General features: G+C 42.2%; 1 protein-coding gene across 1 annotated transcript in view; it reads left to right on the forward strand.

Moving 5' to 3' along the window:
* Nucleotides 1-447: 447 nt before the first annotated feature.
* The window catches only part of atp2b4 (ATPase plasma membrane Ca2+ transporting 4), a 148,567-nt gene continuing 128,329 nt past the window's right edge, over nt 448-20,685 (forward strand). The window contains exon 1 of the mRNA XM_083770505.1: nt 448-1,157. The gene's annotated coding sequence lies outside the window, so the exon portion shown is untranslated. The remainder of the gene's footprint in view (nt 1,158-20,685) is intronic.

Genomic DNA, 20,685 nt, shown 5'->3' on the forward strand with positions numbered 1-20,685 from the left:
ACCCCGGCGTCGTTCTTGTCCACTAATAACTTCTGAGAGTGGGACCACCTTTACTTTTAGGATATGATGTGCGGAAAACGGTAAGAATTTTGTATAGTGGAAAATATGCGCTGGTTTTGAAATTGTATGAATCTTAAAAACAAATCTAAGAAATTCCATAAATAAATAATAATAATAATAATTAAGAAAGTGGTGAAAATAGTCTTCGCTGTGCGTTGTGAGCTTGCAGATCTGCTATTTTCACTAGTTTGGTCTAATTTCTCTTTTGGGTCTCGACCTGAAAAGTTTGGGAACCATAAAGAAAATCAAAATGTAAAGGGTTGAGATCACTAATCTAATTAGATCCACCTTAAAGGGGTAATCCCGGACTATAGCCCCTCCCTCTATTTTCCGCGGCGGGGCTCTCCGGCAGCTCGCTTCCCTCTTTTGGTTCTCCAGTCACGAAAATCACGGAACTACTGGGCTATTAATATTTCCCTCGTCTGGAGCAGCGAGGTTCAGTTTATCTGCACTTACCCACTCCGAAGAAGCCGAAAGAAATAATTTTCATTGTAGGTCTAATTCCTGCATCTGGACTGGAGGCTATTTCTTTCTCGGGTGTTATTTTCCTCCTCTTTGGAGAAGAAGGGGGCTTTTCATTGGTTTGGTTTTGAAAGTGAAAAGTCGTGGATTTTTACTTTTCCGGATGGGCTGTGTTGCATGGCGACGACCTGATGCTTTAGTTTATTAATCTTTCGAAGTCAACTGATTTAGAAACTAAAAAGAAAAGCTTATCTTAAAATGAAGCCTGCATGTCTGTAAACTGATTCCCTTCGTCTGTCTGACTGCCTTCCTTCCTTCCTTCTTTCCTTCCTTCCCTACCGCAGTTATTAAGTTGGACTAATCAAACCCATACAATTAACACATCATCCCCGTACCCTGCCTAGCGGCAACTGTCATTTTTCCTCCAAAGAAGAGTTGACCACACATCTCACAAGATCAACGTCGAGACATTCCATTGTGACTGAAACGAAAGAAAGAGGGTACATTTTTCATCAGAGACAGACCGACAGACGGGGACTTGGATTTAAAACCTTTTTAAAGGGACTGTCATTTGGTGCCACTGACGAGGCTGGGTCTGCTCTGCGGTGTCATGTTCTAGCTGTCTACACTGTTGGGTAAGAAAAAGCTGTGTTCTGTTGCGTTTTTGTTGACATACACACTTTCCTTTCCACAGGTGCGAAATCACAGTTGTAGGGACATTACTGTAGTCTGCTGTGTTTTACATTCAACCAACCAGGGAGGGAGTCCTCGCATCACTGGAAAACATCTCATTTGCCAGTTAAACCAGCGATGTTTTGGCAATCCCCCCCCCCCCCTTCCTTGTGGGGTGGAAACAAACAAAATTTGTTCGCATTCTATTCTTGTTAGTTTAATGAGTGGGGTTGGCAGGCAGACTGTGAGGTCTCCCCGTGTCTTGCAACAGTTTGCTCTCATGGAATTTGACAGGCACGCTATTTCACCATTAGGACCTCGTTGGGTAAGGCAACGTGCAACAATGGTCTCTGAGCAACAGTGTTTGATTATGAACCGAATGTGTGCCATGAATGTGATGCATGATATAGGCTGGCTTATTGTGTGTGTGCCTTCGGGATAAGCTTGTTATTTGACTTGCTGGAACAGCTCTCCGACATTGACACACACAATAAGAGGCTACACACCCCTTGTGCTTTTCTGTCAAGTGATTGTTCTAGCCAATTAGTCCCATGAAAAAGACAAACCCGTTTTTTATTTAATTGTTTTTATTGTTGGGCTACTTGTCCACCTGACCCCCCCCCCCTAACCTCCCCACATGAATAAATAAAAGGAAAATAAAAGGGGCAACAATAAAAGTTGTTTAGGCAAAATCCTTCTCTGTGTAATTGCCTCTAGTTTTAGTGCAAAAAGTAAACCCTTCTTACGTCATTTGTGAAGATGGGCGTATATATAACAGCTTCTTCTCTGTCCTGTTGTCGCCTCCTCCTCCACTGTGTTTCTGGGTGTGTCCTCACGCTATTGCGTCTCGGAGAAAGAGGGAGACCCCGCATATTGGCTCATGACTCCAGCCCTGCTGTGTGACCTCCAAACGAGGGCATTTCTCCTTTTACATTCCCCTCCCTACTACGACGCTAGTTTAGCGGATGGGCATATACCAACTTATAATGTGAAGCAATATTTGTGCCTTTATGTCGAATACTAACCTATTTGATCAAGAGTTTGTATTCAGCACCACGAGTGAACACGGCAATATATGAATATGGAGAGTCAGATCCTACCTCAAAGCAATAATCACACTGTCACCCTGCTGTCTTACAGGTCTTTGACTTCTCCCTTTTTATATTAATAATCGGGGGGTATCTCAGATAGTTATATAAGGCTACATCAATTATTTGTATTTGGACTTCAGAGACTAAATCCTATATTGCAGATGAGGGTGCTTTATCACCAGTAATTTATTGCTGTTTAGAATAATTGAACACACACACACACACACACACACACACACACACACACACACACACACACACACACACACTCTTTGTTCAAAACCTCATTTACAAAGTACAGTAGGATTTGACACATTTTTGTTTTTTGATTATATTATGCTGCAATAGCTCCCATGAAAACTTGGATGACCAGAACAGTTATTTGACAGGTCTAAAACAACCTTCCAGATGTAAAAGAAAATGTCTTCATTTTTAAAGTAAGGCAACTACCTTCCGTATCGGTGGACATTTGAAGAAAACCTTGGCAGGCTTGATGTTGGAGGGCTGTTGGAGAAATGTAGAAAAACGTTCGATGGTAAAGTGTAGTTTGTAAAAGACCAGTTTGTCCATCAAACCGTGTGTTTGTCACACGTGCGTGTGTGCATGTGTATTTCCCCTGTGGGCTAAGGGAGTTCAGAGCTGTGCACATCAAGCTGAGAAGACTGTTGGCCTGCCAGCATCTGTTCTCTCTAATTAACAGACAACTCTGTATATGTGTGGGTGTGTCAGAACAGTTAGATAGTGAGGTTTGTGTGTGTGTGTGTGTGTGTGTGTGTGTGTGTGTGTGCTACAGCACTGTATGTGCACACTTCAGAGCTGTTGAGATTGAGAAAAATGGGGCCCAATGCCAAATACCTCCTTCCACAAGGTAGAATGGGCACACATATTAATATTAAACCATCTTACAGGCATATGTATATATATGCTCCTTCAAAAGAGTAGTCTAGATCTTTTGGTTTTTGTTACCGTTTTTATTTTTGTGTTGCATCACACTTGTCTGTCTATCACCACAGTGGCTGAGGCTGACCAGCACCCCTCGTTAGCACAGTGAGTCAGTGACTCAATCCCTTTAATTTCAAGGACCCTCCCTCCCTTTCGGGTCTACTCTGAGTCTGCGCCCCACAAATTGTGCCTTGCAAATCCCACAATTTGTACTGTAAAATCCGCAGGATTTAACTCCCTCTTATGAGTTAACCCCCATTGACAGATATACAAAATGTGTAGACAATGTGTCAGCATATTCATGTGTGAACGTGCGCAACATTTAGAGTGGAGGCAATATTGTTTCGGCATTCATGCCCGCTTGGGACCAACAACATTGCAGGCAAAGTCTTGGAAAAGGAAGTGTGAAGACTGCTTGCAGCATCATGATGTTACTTGCATATTCTGAGTGTAGCTTGTGTTCAATATATATCACGGAGCGTTCCTCTGATGTATCTATCCTGCAGAGTACAACCACACAGATGAACCTAATATGTGTTAATTAAGGGCCGTTTAAACATTTTAGGCTGCAGGAAAAGCAGCACATCCACCTCTGTTAACCCTGTGATGATGAATGATCAATATTACATTATTATTCTGCCTGTAAGTTTAATGGTCGTTTTCATAGCCGTTTCCTCAGCAGAAAACCATTTTTGTTCTTGTCGCTTTTTATTTCAATGGATTTGATCGTGACAGCCCTAATTGGAGATGGGTATTGCTAATGTTAATTATCAATGTTATGGACTGTAGCTGGATTTGTACTGTATGCCGCCCTGAACATTTGTTTTCGGACAACAAACTTCAGCCATGTGTGAATTGCACAATCATTACGATTTCAGTCATTTTCTCTACAGCCTTACCTGGAATCAGTGATTTAGCCTAGCACAGATGAAATGGAGGCGTCTTTTAAAGTGGCCCCATGACATACTGTGTGTGTGTGTGTGTGTGTGTGTGTGTGTGTGTGTGTGTGTGTGTGTGTGTGTGTGTGTGTGTGTGTGTGTGTGTGTGTGTGTGTGTGTGTGTGTGTGTGTGTGTGTGTGTGTGTGTGAGTGATGTCCTACAGCTCTTGCTTGGCAGGTGTTCGGTGACAGGATTGTAAAAAAAAAAAAAAAAAAAAAACGTGTTCCTTCTCTCAGTCTTGCACCATAATTCAGCTCCCTTACGATGCCATTTCCCCTGATGCCTCGGTCACCATTCTCTACTCAATCTCTAATCCTCCACCACCCACTACATGGGTTCTTCTAAACCCTTTTCCTTTCTCATCTCATCTTATCTTTATCTCAGGTCCTCTCCTCTCACCACTTTATGGTTGAGTGGCACTCTGTCTGCGTGTAGAGTTAATGCGTGTAGGGGTCATGCTAAACCTCCTTTCTCATTCGAGAGGCCCTTGGGTGCCCACACACACACACACACACACACACACACACACACACACACACACACACACACACACACACACACACACACACACTTCTTCTGTGCTAAATAAGCATGCATGCCTGGGTTGGTTTACATTTTGTGGAGAGGGGATGAGAGTAGTAGGGCAACAAGATGGGGAGAGAAGCGTATACACAGTTAATATTATGGTTACAGGTTGATATATTCTGAGAAAAGTCTTCTCTTCATCTTGTGAAGTCTCCTATTTTCAATTCTCTTACCTCTGGGGGATTATTATGTTGTAACACTTTCTACTCCTAAATAATATTTTTGGTGGATTCAGTTACTGTAGGTGTTGAATATCACTGGCATGTTTGTGACAAACGGTAGCAAGCTCATGTGTGTGTTGCATATTTAGCACTGTGTGGGAGTGTAGGCTGCTATGTGATGGTGGCAACACACACACACACACACACACACACACACACACACACACACACACACACACACATGTGCAAAAACTGCACATGCGCACACACCTGCACAGCAATTTATGTGTGATATATTAAGTACATGTGCTGTCCCTATGGAGCCTTGAGGGATGTTGCAGCCTTGACAGCAGCTGATGGTGTTGATACTTTGTGGAGAGGAAGGAATAGGGTGGGTAAACCAACACCAGTCACGTCATACAACACAATAAGATTGGTTGCGGTGTAAATCACCGGCAAGTTCAAGTGCACGGTCATGTGCCCGAGACGGAGATTGATAATCTCCGTCAAATTAGTGCTATGAAAACTGATCCATCGTCGGATTCGTCGGCAAGCCTAGAGGCGCTTGCTGACGATGGGCACATTTTATTAATGGATTAAATGGGCCCGGGCCCTCAAGGTGTTAAGAAGCTCATGTGTCCTGTTTTTATTATTATTATTTTTTTAGACTCAACCTTGGGAAACTCATCTGGCAACCGGTTTCCCCAGTAAGGCGTAGCGTGTGGAAGGAACACATTATTACATTATTTCCTCTCCATCAGGCACCCCGGCTGACCAGGGGGAGGCAGTAGAGACCAGGATTACTGCATGTTTTGTTTTGTGAGGGTACCCTAGGGGACACTGGGAGAACATGCAAACTCCACACAGAGAGTCTCTTTCGTAAGCCCCACTTAGGGTATGGGTGCTGATGACGCGGAGGAGCGAACACTCCCAGACGGGAATCGAACCTGGGACCTTGTAGCTGTGAGGAGACATTCCTACCAACTGCGCCACCGTGCCCTTTATTTGTTTTAGAACAAGCCTAGCCTAGGTAATCTTGGGCAGTACAGTGTTTTATTTCTGATCTATCAAAACGTTATTCATGGTTTATTTGTCTAATGTTTAAGTGTTATAAATGTTTAGAAACTTAACAAATATCTTTCCCAGAAAGCTGGCGATCGGTTGGGCGATATTGACAATAAGTAAACGTAAATAGCTTTTTGCAACATCCTGATATAGTGAGTAACCTAGTAAATGATGTGGGGCTCCACACAATCGGATAACATGTTGCATGTAAACGCAGCTGCAACAGCTGCATTCACACACTAATTCCGCTATAGATGCAAGCAGCCATGTGCCTCAGATTGCAGCAGTAGCATGTCATGTGTGCCTGCCCTGGGAACAAATCCACTTCTCTCATGCAGACAGCCTGCTGAGCCATCATCTGGCTAGCATGCTTACTACAGAGGCAGAAGTAAAGGTAGCTCAGCTCTCGGTAAGCTGCTGTTGAATTGGCGGTGTGTACTGTCGGGTCGGAAGTTGTAGGGCAGCGCCGAAAGCTGATCGAAGTTCGGTCGGTTTCGTCCGTCTGGTACTTGGGTAGCAGCGGCCTGGCGGAAAGGAGTTCTCTCAGATATGTAACCCTAAGCACCCTGCAGTGCAATAGTTGTCTTTATAATTTCTCAAAATTTCTCATGTGTTTTTTGTGAAAATGACATCAAGCCATCTGACTGTGTCGGCTCTAAGATGCATTCAGCATCCGATTCCTAGCCCCGACATTTTTATGTAGACTTAGATAACATTTTATGTAGACTTATAGCATTTTTATATAGACATGGCACTATAAACTATACATGCATAGTTCCATTATACAGATATTCCACTGTTATGTTCTTAGCTTACGCATGATAACTGCTTTTATGTATTTGTATGTGATGTATTGCCATGCTTTTTTGTTCTTGCTTAATGTAAGTCGCTCTGGATTAAGAGCGTCTGCTAAATGCCTAAATTGTAAATTCATGTTTTTACACATTGACTGATCTACTGACTTTCTACTGCCAGTCGTCGATAGTAATCTATAGTAGTCTGTTTGGTGGATAGCTAGAGTCAGAGAAGTTGTCAATGAGGAGAGGGAATCTTCAAATCAAACTTTTATAAAGCACATTTAAAACAATCAAAATTGACAGTGCCAAAGAATAAAAGTGTGTTTTGAGGAGTGATTAAAAAGACTCAACCGAGTTAGCATTATTTATATGAAAGGGCAAGCTGTTTCAGAGCCTAGGAGCAGCAGCAGCAAAGGTGCGGTCGTCCCTACTCTTAAATTAGTCTCGGGAACCTCCAAGAGCAGCTTGTTTGCTGACCTCACTGGCACTGCTCTTTGTGGGGTTTAAGGGTCCAAGAGTTTTGATAAATATAAAGGGTAAGAAAATGCTGCCGAAGCAGACAACCCGCAGCACTCCAGGTTAGAATAAAGTCCTTACGGTGCAAGGCTCGAATATACAAGTTGAAATGAAGAAAATGCCAGCACTCATTGTATGTCCTTTTCATATGAATTTATTTACCTCTGACGTTTGAACATGTTTCGGCCTGTGTGGCCTTCGTCAGCGTTAGAGGTAAATACATGCATATGAAAAGGAGATACAATGAGTGCTGGCATTTTCTTCATTTCAACTTAAATGTAAAGGGAACAGGCCGTGCAGAGACTTACAAGTAAATAAATCATATGCTTAATGTTGACCACGAGTGCATGTCATCACTCGATCCACATGTTGCCTGTGTGGAAAATACTACATTTAACGTAGCACTCTGATACAGACCTGCTTGTGTCATCAGCCTAAAATCTGGTGCATCACACATGCTCATCACATACAGTATGTCATCCTCTACCTCATTCTTCACCATATAAATCCGTAAATCCCCTTTTAATGCTGAAAGGGCGGATAATCACATGTATGTACACTAGCTAAGAAAAGTAAAATTCTGATTTTCTTTTGATTACTATTCCAAAGCTGGCTCTATAGATGGCTAGTAAATTTACAAAACATGACAGCCATTTGTGTGTGAGGGGGGGAAAGGGATAATGTATGAGGGAGAGAAGGGGGTAAAAGACATGTTCACTCATTTACAGGGCTCACCATGGCTACAGTCTTATACTAAACATCAGCCAGGGAGGAGGGGAAGCCAGGAGGAAGTAGAGTGCAGATCGTTTCCTCATGTTGTGCTGGCACTTTCTACGCCTCCTGTGTATCTCCTTGCCCGTTGTTCGCCCTGCCTTTTGTTTCCACCTGTATTCACTGTACAGTATTGTCAGCCTCTCCCACCTTCTGACTTCACAGTTCACGTCATACTTTTCTGAATCGGAGCACTGTTATTGGCACATGCTTGTTTAAATGTGTGTGTAGTTAGTAGACGTAGTGTGTGTGCTTCAATGCCTTCACACATTAACCAGCCCTGGTATGTCAAGCCTGTGAGATAGCTAGCTTTACTGGGACATCAGCCAAAAGGGAACTTGCCAAAACCTCTCTGTCCCTGCCTCCACAGCATGCGTACACAACCACAGTTACCACACACACACACGGCAATATTGTATTGTCTCTCCCACAAAGTTAGATTTTGACTTGTCACTGTACATGACTGTAACCTGTATGTTTGGTGAATGGTGAACTCTCTGGACTGGGCTCTGAGTGTGGTGAATGGAATGCCGAGTTCACTTGAGAAACTAGGCGTGGCACCATGTTTGGACAATACGACTAGAGGCAGCCATTCATCAACTGTAGTGTTTATACACACACACACACACACACACACACACACACACACACACACACACACACACACACACACACACACACACACACACCTCTTATGACAAGCAACCATGTGCTAGTCACGCAGCTCACGCTGGTGAACTTTGAAATCAGAAGTCATTTATGCTAAGACCAGGATGTCTACAGAATGTAGACAGTTTACGTGTGCTTCTATTTCACTTTACTGGAAATCAAAACATCAGTCAAAATGCAATTTATACAACTTCAAAACTTGACAGGCCTCATTGTCTAAAATACAGACGAGTTGCTGGAAATGCTGTGTCATCCATGATTTAAGAATTCATATACTGTGTGATTCAAAGGGTGGCCTACAATTTGTTCTTCATGGAAAGGTTGAGACATTTTCCACACCAGCATTTTCCCTCCCTCCTCTCTTCCTCTTTCTGTTTCTCTCTTCTGAAACTGGAATTATGAGCTCAGTGTCATCATGTAGGCTAAAGCTCTTCTTAAAAACCTATTTGAATGACATACATTTAGCGATGTACTTTATCCTTTTACTCGTATCATATTTCCGTGCTTATATTACTGCTCAGCAGCATCAGTTTAAGTACCGACCCGAGTCACCGACCCGACGTTATCGGGCGGAGCCGGGCCCAGAAATTATGCTAATTAGTCGGGCCGAGCTGAGCCTCGGGCTCGGTGATTTCTTTTTTTTTAAGTGTATTATAATAAAAAATTGCAATTCTGTTATTTTTGTAATGTGTATAATAAATACATATGTATTTATTATGAAGAGGGCTGCGCTACGCGATTCACTTGTGACTGGAGGTGGGGGACGTATCACACTGGCATTTCAGACTCGGAGGCCTCGTACACTGATGTCGGACAAATCAAAGTCTTTCGTCAAACCACGTGACTTCCATTGGAAAAGCATTGAGCCCGAGGCGGCCATGAAACACAGACAGAACAGATCATGTCCGTCCGCATGTGTGTACGAGGCCAGAGCAGCAGCCCGTAGTCCCGCACTGCACGCAGGCAGTAGAGAGAACCGTGAACGGTGTGAGACTTGCTTGCTAACACTGGTTTACCTCTGGTTTGCGCACCAAACGAGCTTCTAACCAGTTATCTTGTCAAGTTGCCATATGCTTAAATGTTTTATAAGATCAATCGGATCACACGATAGCTGAAGCGTCAGGTTTTCGTCACGTTGCACTGAGCTATCTCGTTGCTGGCTGGCTGCGTTGAATAAAACCTAATCATTAAATAACGTCACCAAAGTGACCAAACGATCCATGGTGATTAACTTAAACGCTAACGCTAACGTAACAAGCAACTTCACTTCAGAGGAAACTAAAGGGAGGGAGCTGCAGCTGCTATTTACTCACCAGTCACCACCAACACTGTCTGGAATTAGAATGATGGAAATGAAACGGCCTATTCGTGAGTTACATACATCCTTTATTTCCATAAGTCCGTTGATCTCCGTTCTCACTTTCACACTAACTACGGCACCGCTGCGCCACAATTTAGTGGTGTTTTCTTTTTCTTTATTTTTTCTTTTTGTCGGCTTTCAGGCAAAACATTATGGTTATTTTTAGGGTCCGGCCGAGCCTTGGGCCGACCCAGTTAGGGCGTTGGGAGCTTTAGTTTCAATGGACACTAACTATTGAACGCATGGATGCTTTGACTTTTTTTGTGTGGCTAAAGCAGAGAGAAAGGCTTTTGTGTTCATCAACAGTCGGTGGTTTAATCATAGTGGAGATAAATATTCTATGACTTCTTAAAAGGTAAGGGAAAAACAGAAAATTGCTGGCAGGGGTGAATTATTTATTTACTCTACTACTACTAGTGCATGAGGTAAGGACGAGGTTAAAAATGCTGTAATTGGAAATCAATTGAACGTCCTCATAGTTGGAGTAAAACGTGTATGTTTGATTCTTGTCTATTAAGATTGAGAAATGTTCTGTATGCAGTGCGGGGTGTGTGGACATAGCAAAGTGCACAGAAGACACGGCCGTCTTTCACCTATCCAACAAACACCCCTGTCACTTCCTAACGTCCCAATTTCTCATCTCAATACACCCCAGTCAAACATGTTTACTGATTGCATTCTCAGAAACACCCTGGTCCCACCCACACTAGCATGAATCACAGCCTTTATGTTTTCCTCGACCAAACCTTGTTAGCGCTGATTCCATTAGTAGATAATGTGACCAGTTTTAAGAAGACAATTGGGGCCAATGAAGGCGTAATTCTACTGCTGATGTGGTGATTTTGAGATGTGATATGCAACAAGCCACTGATTGTGTGGCATCTTGTGACCAGGGCTAGAAGAGGGGGAAAAGAATCATGCAAAAACATTCACCTGAATCGGAGCAATGTGTCCCCTTTTGCTGGTAAACATTGTGTCTCTGTGACTTGAGTGTGTGTCTGTTTCCTTCCGTCTATACAACTGAATGACTCATGTATTCTACTAGTCTGCAGCAGTACTAGTACAAACCAAAGCTGTTCTGTTTCCATAAGACCGACTTCCTGACATTTGCAAATTCATTTGTCAGCTGTTCAGTGTTTTGTATGACATGTATCTGATATTGCTCTTTTCGACATACAACTCCTATTATGACAAAGTATAGCCTATAGGGCTTAAAGGTGACCTCGTTTTCCCGCCTTGTGAGATTATTCACAAGTTTACTTAATGGTGTATTATAATATTAATGCATGGAAGTCTTATTATTTGATTCTTAACTCATCAAACGTATGGAGAAAAAGAATATCAAGCCATGGAGCCATGGTGATCCTATTCATTAAAATACAGGCAAGCATACAGCTGGCAGGGCCAAAACCACTCTCACATGGATCCTGTATTCTTTATAGACTGTATCTAATGTCATGCTGCATGCAGGTAAGGTATTCTAGGCGTTGACACTAAGGCTTGCCCACCTGCCCCTGGCAGTTAAATACAACTTTAGGGCAGGTGGAGTTTGCTTTTGGGTTGCCCGACTGGGCAAGTGCTCGTTTGAGAGTAGACTCAACCGTCTATAAACACAACACCAGACATCTGTCTAAAAACCTGAACGGGACCAGAGCGCTCTCTGTCTTCTGGTCTGTGGAATGTAAAATAAGAGCAATGTTTACCTGTGTGAACCCATAGTCAATTAGTCATATTCATAGCTATTTAGGTATTTGGCATACAAATTGAGGTATGACATTTTTTTATCGCACAGCCCCAGAAAGTATAAGAAATATTGTTAAATGGAACAGTAATTCATTTTTTTTTACCTTTTAATTTTCTAAAGGACAAGTGAGCATGACCTTTGGCCAAGTAGAACATGATTGACCTGTACCTGTGTAGTGCCTTTGAGACCTTAGTGTCAAGTTCAACCCAATGACCCCATACTTATTTTATTGCAGATGCCTAGCTGTTGCTGTGCCACACAGCAGTGTCTGGCTTCAGTGCAGTCAACCTGGAATGTGTGCACACAGAGCAGCTGGGTATATTGACGTCCTCGTCATCAGTTAATGCAATTGGCTAATCAATGACGTGTCTCAGTGATGCTTCCTGACAACGTTTTGTAGCTTATGCCAGGTGGATGATGGGTCTTCATCATATTATTATTATTATTAGTGTCTTTGGTCATCTAGGCATTAACAAATGTGGCTGCACATACAGGATCTAAAGAACATGCCATGAATATGAGCATCCTGATGGCCTAGCTACCGGTAGTAAGCATGTGATGCATAACCCGATCCATTTGCAACAGTGTGGATTCTAATAGGGCTGACGAGTCAGTTGAGAGTTGAGACCCCCTCTGTCGACGCAAATTATTTTATTCAAGCCATCTGTGTTTGTTTATTTATTTATTTGCATCAGTTACAAGTGCGTTCTGGTATGTCATGCACTTCTAATTTACTTCCTGTAAATTGACTTAAAATTAAACCTGTCATATAACTTATCATATAATGGGAGGCTCTTAGAAATCCACCGTTTTGAGAAGATCTACGTCTGCTTGTTATTAGCTACTTGTTGCTAAGCTACTATGACCCTTTTTAGATGTAAACTATACATCACATGGATTATGCAAGATTTTGACTACAGTTGATATATTTATGTGACCTAAAAAATGTCATGTAAAGCAAAACAAAACAAACAATATTCAGAAGAAAGAGAGCAGACTGATGAGGGAGAGAGGGGGAAAAGTCTTTGCCTTTGAGACTTCTCCTGAGTGACTCTAATTATGACATTAGCACATAAGCATTTCCAGGGCGCTGGGTAAGGGTGATACTGGTGGCAGCTGCATGCTAACCACCAAACAAATCATATCGCAATTAGGCGAACAAGGACCCATCAGTGCTGGTCTCTGCAGATGGTCTTTCAACTTAACTGTCACGTTTGTGTGCAGCTCCAGGGAAACGCAGATAAAGTCTCAACCTGTGTTTGCAGTGGCGAGTAAACTCTAAAGTTCTCATGGTCCCACCTTTCAGCAGCCCATTCTTTACCTCAACTTGTTTTTCCCAGTTCAGCAGGGCGCTGTAATTACACTTGTGTGGTTGGAACGTAATTTATGCATTAAATGTATGTATTCGGTAGGTTTCAGGGCTAGGCTTTCTTGGCTGTGAAGGAACAATATGTATAAAGAAGATGATGAAGATGGTACGTTCAGTTGGGTAGGTTCAAAGTAAACCTCAAATTCTTACATTACTAACCGGAAAGCACCTGGCTGTAACCGCTTTAAACATCTCCTTCTCCAGTATCATGAAAACCCTCACCCAGAGAGAACCTCTTAAAATACAGACAATAACTCCCAACATGGAAGAAAGTCCAATTGAATTTGAAGCCTCAGACTCACCTCTATAATCTCCAGTTGGACCAGGCAACTGCTGTGGTACTCTAAGCCATTGAAGTCAAAGCATAATATACAACCAACTTGAACCAGTCTTGTTTTTTGTTGTTGTTGATATTGCCATTTTATTATTGTATGAATGTATTCATCATGCGGTGTAATCTTGTAAATGAGTTCATGTCCTACCAAATCTTACGGTTGTGCAAAACATGCACAACATGGCAAAACATTGTTTTGGGGGACAATACAGTGTGTCTGTGGTTATTTTTCTTGGGTACAGGCTTTAATTTAGACTATTGGTCCGACTGTCATTATACCAACAGTCCGACAACCTACCTCAAACCCTAACCTAACCCTAACCGCATGCACAGGCTTGCGGTTAGGTCTTCCAGTGCATGTTCGACCGCATGTCTGACCATTTGTTTCTGTACAGTATGTCGGTCCGTTGGTGTGTCTAATCTGTGTGTGCATCCCATTTTTATTTACCAATGGTACATGGCATTTGACATATCTAGTATTTCAGTGTGTGAGAGCATTCAAAGCATTAGGTGGTGGTCCTGGTATGCAACCTCTGATTAATTCCTCTAACAGATGGCAAGCTTTAATATTGAAAGTAACATATGTCACATTCAATTCAGAAATTGTAGCAACTGCTAGGATCATATGCACTACGGATGTCAGGGGGTAACCGGCCGGTTAGGCGACCGTTATGTACTGTAGACGTGCAGATGCATGCATGCAAAAATGTCTTCTACATCCTGACAGTTTTCTGAAAAAGCTGTTTCTATGTCAGTCGATTTTTCAAAATAGCAGACCTACAAGCTCGTAGCGTGCCACTCGGTGGCGCGCTATGAGCTTGTAGATCTGCTATTTTTCAATAGCTAAAGCATAACATAATGCTAACACCAAATGGGGTTCCCGCCCAAAATGGGTTTTAAGCCTCCAACAATTTATTTATATTGTTAAATGTTGCTTTTTTGTTTGTCTTTTAAAAAGGAGCATAAATAAATGTATACCATTCGTCTGCCAACTTTAATTATGTAGCCTATACATGCATATTACATTTGGGGTAGCCTATAAAAAATATCAAACGTTAATTAACCGGATAATGCCATCAGCTACCCGGCTGGAAAATGAACCGTTACCGACATCCCTAATATGCACACAGTGAAGTGGTCTGTTTTCCTCTAAATGTGGCTAAGCAAAAGTACAATGTCCCCTTTTAAATGGAAATACCCAAATAATGTAGACAAGACATGTGGTATAGTCAGAAGAATTCCAAGCAGTTTGCCATCATACAGTATCAAAACACCCATTGTTCCATTTAAGGCCTAATAGAAGTGGGATTACATTAAAGTAGACTAGAGTGGAGTGGAAGAGAGTTTAACATGATTTATATAAGCTGCATCTTGTCCATAATTCCCCAAATAATCTAAATTAAGCAGATACAAATATGAAAGGTTAAGGAGAATAAAATGTACCAACTCCAGTGATGTTGCTACGTTTTAAATGTAATGGGTCCCAGGCTTAGAGTATATATGAATAGAGACGGCACCGGATTTCTCCTCTCATCCACTTGCATTAAGTTGCTCAAAAGTGCATGAGGAGATTTCACTCCTCCTTCTGGTTAGGAACAGAGTGCATTCTGGGAAGAATTGGGCCAAATCGTGTGAAACAGCGTTCACGTGTCATCATGAACGTGCGTAATGATGGTCAACGGACCAGAATTGGCCCAGCGCTGCAATACCAAATTCGGCCACTATGTCCATTTCGCCTCAGGGTTTCCGCCGGGTGCCGTCTCTATTCATATATACTCTAAGGTCCCAGGACCCATTAATGTCTCCAAGCTCTACAATTTGAATATTTTATTTATTAGGCAACATATAAATGCAAACAGCACAATGTACAGTGAGGCATTTTTGTCCAAAAAAGGATTTCACCGAAGAAAGACCTTGCAGCCTTGTTTCCATTCGGCTCCCATCCACTCACACATGAATAATAATTGAACACAGTAACAACAATTGATATAACAATAATAATTTAAAACAACATATACATTTCCTCTAATCATGAAATATACAGTATGCACAGGTTGGGGCCGAAGTTAATTGGAAGGGGATTATTAGCATAAAGAGGCTGGGGCGATCACCACCTCTCCCAAGCTCACAATGTGTGTTGCATGCGCAATGCATTTTGAGCATGTAGATCATCGATTTTCAGGGCGCCACACCGAAAGACTGAGCACAAATGAAGCATTTCTCTTTCATTCGCTATGTGTCTGCTGACTCTGCTCTATGCAGACACAGCTGCACCTTGTCCCTTGAGTTTCCACACCCCTTGGGCCCCTCGCCTGAACTTCAACTATGACTTCCAGTTCAAATGAGTTCAAGTTCAAATCTTGACAGCTTCACACCTGCTATTAGATGTTCAAAATGAATGGGTTTTATTATAATTTTTAAGCCTGGCTCTGCAGGAGGCTAGCTTTTCTGGGAGATTATCCGTCTGTGTGTCCATCTGTCTGTCTGTGTCCGGAGCTTATCTTGAATACAATTTTCTTATACTGTATACTTGAAATGGATATGTCATAGATTATCATTACAGGCTGGCCACATTAAGTCTGGGATCAACATTGGATCCAATTCCACATTGGTACGGTACAGTACAGTACAAGTACATCCACATGTGCTCCGAGTCATGCTTGTGCTCCGTGCCATGCTTCTCCCATGTGAATGACGAGATCCACATGATGATTATTAGTTTTTAAATAAGAATAACATTAAATCGAGATCGTTTTCGAAGCTGCCCAATATTCTAACCAGCATCATATCTAGCTCATGTTATTCCCACAGGCAAGAGATAATTTCATCTTTATTTTTCAAAGCAACTGAATTAATTGACCAAAACCAAATTTTTATTTTTAGAAGTACTGAGAGAGTGCCGCTCTTCCAACCCTGGCTACAGCCCACATTTAGTGATAAGGAATTAAGACTCGAGACACATGGAACAGTGTCTATATACAACATCATTTATTTAGGCCTAACGTTGAAATAAAAAAAATGTCTTCTAAATTCTGACAGTTTTCTGAAATACCTATGTCTGTATCAGTGGTGCTCAATATTTCATGTCAAGGACCCCACAAACTATATGTAATTGGCCACTGACCCCCCGTCTGAAAATATGTTGTTCCAGTTACCCCGCAGAAGCAAAGATTTGAGTTAAAAACGCTCACTCTGACAGAATATATATTCAAAGATTTGTGCCACATTTTCACGATTTTTCAAAAATGGCAGACCTTCAAGTTCCACAAGCTTGTAGATCTGCTATTTTTCAACAGCTAAAGTATAACATAATGCTTAAAACACAAAGGGGTTCCTGCCCAAAATGGGTTAATCACAATGTAATTCCATGTATACCGTGGTAAATTGTGGAGACTGTTGGATGGTATGAAAAGATGAGTCATACCGACCGACCATACTGTAGTTCAATGTACTGTAAGCTAGTTTGAACACATATCCCTATCATGCAATTAGTTTAGGACTTGTTAGACTTCAACACTTGTACAGGGCATTTCTATCCCTTTTCTCTAATCTAAGAAACACAATCACAAGAGGTTAATACCCCAATGTTGTACTCATGACATTTGTTTTGTTGCCATGTAAAGCAGACTGGCTCCTTGCATGCAAACACGCTTCATCAGTTTATCCTGTCGCCTGCTTGGAGGCAGCCCAGGGGATGTCACCTGGCTCCAACCCTAGCCAGAGGCACCGCTACCTGGGTCGTATCAAAGCTAGAACTCGTTAGCTGTTGGTGCTAATTGCGAGGGTCTTTAAAAGCCCAGCTGCTTGCACTTTTCAAAGGATCTCCCTTTCAAAGCATGTTCAGGTTTGTCGGCGCTGGTGCGGGAATAGGAGGGTGCACAGCTAGGAGGCCTAGCCAGAAATGGAATTAATTTATGTTTGGTTTTATGAAAAATTCATCATCACTTGATGTAGGGCACTGGCATTAGTCCCGCCTAGTGGCCACTGTTTGGGAAACAGTGGCCACTAGTGTTTAATATGCCCTTGAAAAGGAAAAAGATTAATGTGTATGTATCATCAGTAGTCATTTTTCTGTAAATTCAGCCACACACTTATTGTGATAATTCATACTACACAGTGCCCTTTTAGAACACGCCTATGGTAGGCCTGTCACAATTATTTGAGATAATCGCAATTATTTTGTCGTCATCATACTGGTAATCATTTGTGACAAGTAAGCTTGTAGATCAGCTATTTGCACCGTGTTGCTACTTGCACCGTTGTAGACAACCTGATATGGCTGCTTGCAGCGTTCTCAAGAACTGCTCGTCTGATTGACCTCACACTTATAAATCGACTCTGCTCACCCTTTGGTCATCAGACAGTCATTAGTACACCTGACATGTGCTAAGACGATTGGATGAACGGTTCTTGAGATGTACATGCATATACATGCATACTAGTGTACATATACACCTACACATGCATGCATAAAGAGATTCCTGCTATTTATAGATTGAAGGTTACAGTCAGTCACACATGTGCAAAGTGAATATTCGCCTGCCATTCATTTACATTTTATGTGAGCAAAGGCGTATGCCTCCCACCTTTGAACTTTGACCAGGTGTCAACTAATGGCAAAGAAAGTGTGTGGTTGTTGACCCCACTTGACTGTCATTAGCTGGCTGTAGTTTTCTTTGTGAGCGATCATGTGTGACCAAACACATCCACTCAAATGGCCTGCAAAAAGGCAAATGTCTGTGTGCATCACATTCTGCACTGCTCACTTTTCAGCATGTTTTTCTTGGCAGACATTGGTCATTTCCCTGCATTCAAGTGTGACCACACACTTTTGCGAAGAGAGGCAGGCTCAAAGTTAATCTACAGGAGCAAAATAATCGAAATCTTAAATTAAATATTCGATGTAACTATAACATCTTGACGTAACTAACATCTTCGTCAGGTCATGACATGGAAGTGCTTCAGAGTAAAAGCTCTGGCTGGCACTCTAGCGCCATTATTCTGAAAGATTCAGTGACACCCGACGTGTTTTTCAGAAATGACTTTGGACATGTAGACATTTTTTTAAACATGTAGACTGACACATTACCTTTGTTACATCCTCTTCTGATACTTGAGTTTCCCTTACAGTGTAGAGTTTTGTTTCATTAGTGTGAGCGTGACCAAATGGGCTACAGCTTGTTGTTGTTACTCTGCTGCAGCTGCTTGCTGAACACGCGTGAACTTTATTTATAAAGCGCTTTTCAAAACACACGTGAACGGTGAAGATGCCAAGGATTCAACAGTGATGTCACTGTTATGCTATGCAACACGGAAGTGACAGGGACTCTAAGCTGTTTATAAACCACAGTCACTGACGCATTGCTGACGAATCCTTGGTATAATCATTCGACCGAGTCAACTTTCACCACCGTTTGGAAAATTCTGGTGACACAATAGATCGGGTGGGAAAACTTGGGATTCCCTTCTCGCGTACTGACAACAATTGATTTGAACAACAGGCAAGTGCCCTTTCTTCTGTTTGCTTCAGAGTGGTGCCTTGCTCAAGGTTGGCGTTGTGGTTGTTGATTACGGTGGGGAGAGCGGCACTCCTTTGCTGTATCAGCAGTGAATTTCAATGCTTTGAACTGCAGGCTACCGCTATACTTCCCTCAGTGCAGTATGCAACTTTCTCCCAGGGCATGAAGGTTTTGCGGTAGTATTTAGTTGTATAATCAATATGGACAGAACATTTTGAGTAATGGACAAACAAGGGCTTAAGAGCTCTGTAGTAAAGCTTGTGTTTGCAGGGTGTAAACATGTTTCATTTTCATTTAGCTCTTAAAGTTGGATACTCTGCCACTTGGGAGACTTTTGTTATGCGTCTATAATCTACTATCTTGTATTCCTTGCCCATCTTTGGTCTAGCTGATTGAACTACTCTCTCTCTCTCTCTCTCTCTCTCTCTCTCTCTCTCTCTCTCTCTCTCTCAAAAAAAAATCCAGTTTCGTTTACTTAACTTAACTTACGTAACACTTAATAACTGGTAGCAATATTGTATTATAAAAGTTCCAAGCCTTCAAACAATCTGTACACGCACAAAATGCATAACGGCATAATGTATTTTGTCTCCTTCCGTGTCCTTACTTGCTCCAAGCCCATCTCTATTTACCCTGCTCATTTCCTAACTGAAATTGCCTCTTGTAAACATATGTTCTACTAGTCTAAAGCAAAATATCCTTTTACTCTATGCAGTCTTATTTGATGTGGGATGTCTGACAGCATGCGATAATATCCGAACCCCCCCCATACTGCATCTGCATACCTTGACACAGACGCACGCACGCAGCCACACATGCACGCACGGACAGAGTTTTGGGTTTGCACCCAGGGAGAGAAAGAGATGGAGAAGGAATGCATTTTCAGTGCTGACTTCCACTGCAATCGACTTGTTGTAGCCTACATTCACCAAACCAATTAAAAATGTGCTTCTTCATTTATTGTCTCCGCTAGGCCTAAGGCATGACTGAGACTTTCTCCCCTGTCCACCCGTCTGTGTGAGTGTGTCGTTCTGTCTGTGTGTGTGAGCTGCTATCTCTGGCACCGTTTGACCCGATCAGTGTGAAACTTTGCACGCACACTCCCTGAAGGGCCTGTTATCGGCCTGTTCTAGTGCCACCAGGAGGTAGATTATTCTTTTCACATTTCTCCTACAGATTTTGTGTGTACGTACATCTCGCCTCGGCTAAGCCTGACTTATACTTATCATACGACGTGTTGCATGCTGTAAATAGCTGATCTGCCAGGACACGCACGCACGCACACACGCTCGCGCACACTATTCAATACACTGTAGAACAGAGGTTACCACTGGTGGTACTTGAGCCCCCCTCTGGTGGTACACGGAGTCTCCCAAAAAAGGAATAAAGACAAAAGTGGAATTAAATATTTATTACTACAGGTAGTTCTTCTGACCTAGCAATTGGTTGAAATAGGCTATCCAGCCGTGCTGAAATGAGCATGACAGCACACCTAGCCGTTAATAGAAGATTTGACAACAGATTCATCACATTAGTGCTGATTAGTGATTCAACAGAGTTTTGTCAGAGCAGCAGCATTATTGGCTTAGGAATGGAACAGAAAGGGCAGGTATACGCTACTGTATTTTA

The sequence above is a fragment of the Protomyctophum parallelum genome, assembly GCF_964188405.1.
Source record: "Protomyctophum parallelum genome assembly, chromosome: 8".
NCBI classification, from domain to species: domain Eukaryota; kingdom Metazoa; phylum Chordata; class Actinopteri; order Myctophiformes; family Myctophidae; genus Protomyctophum; species Protomyctophum parallelum.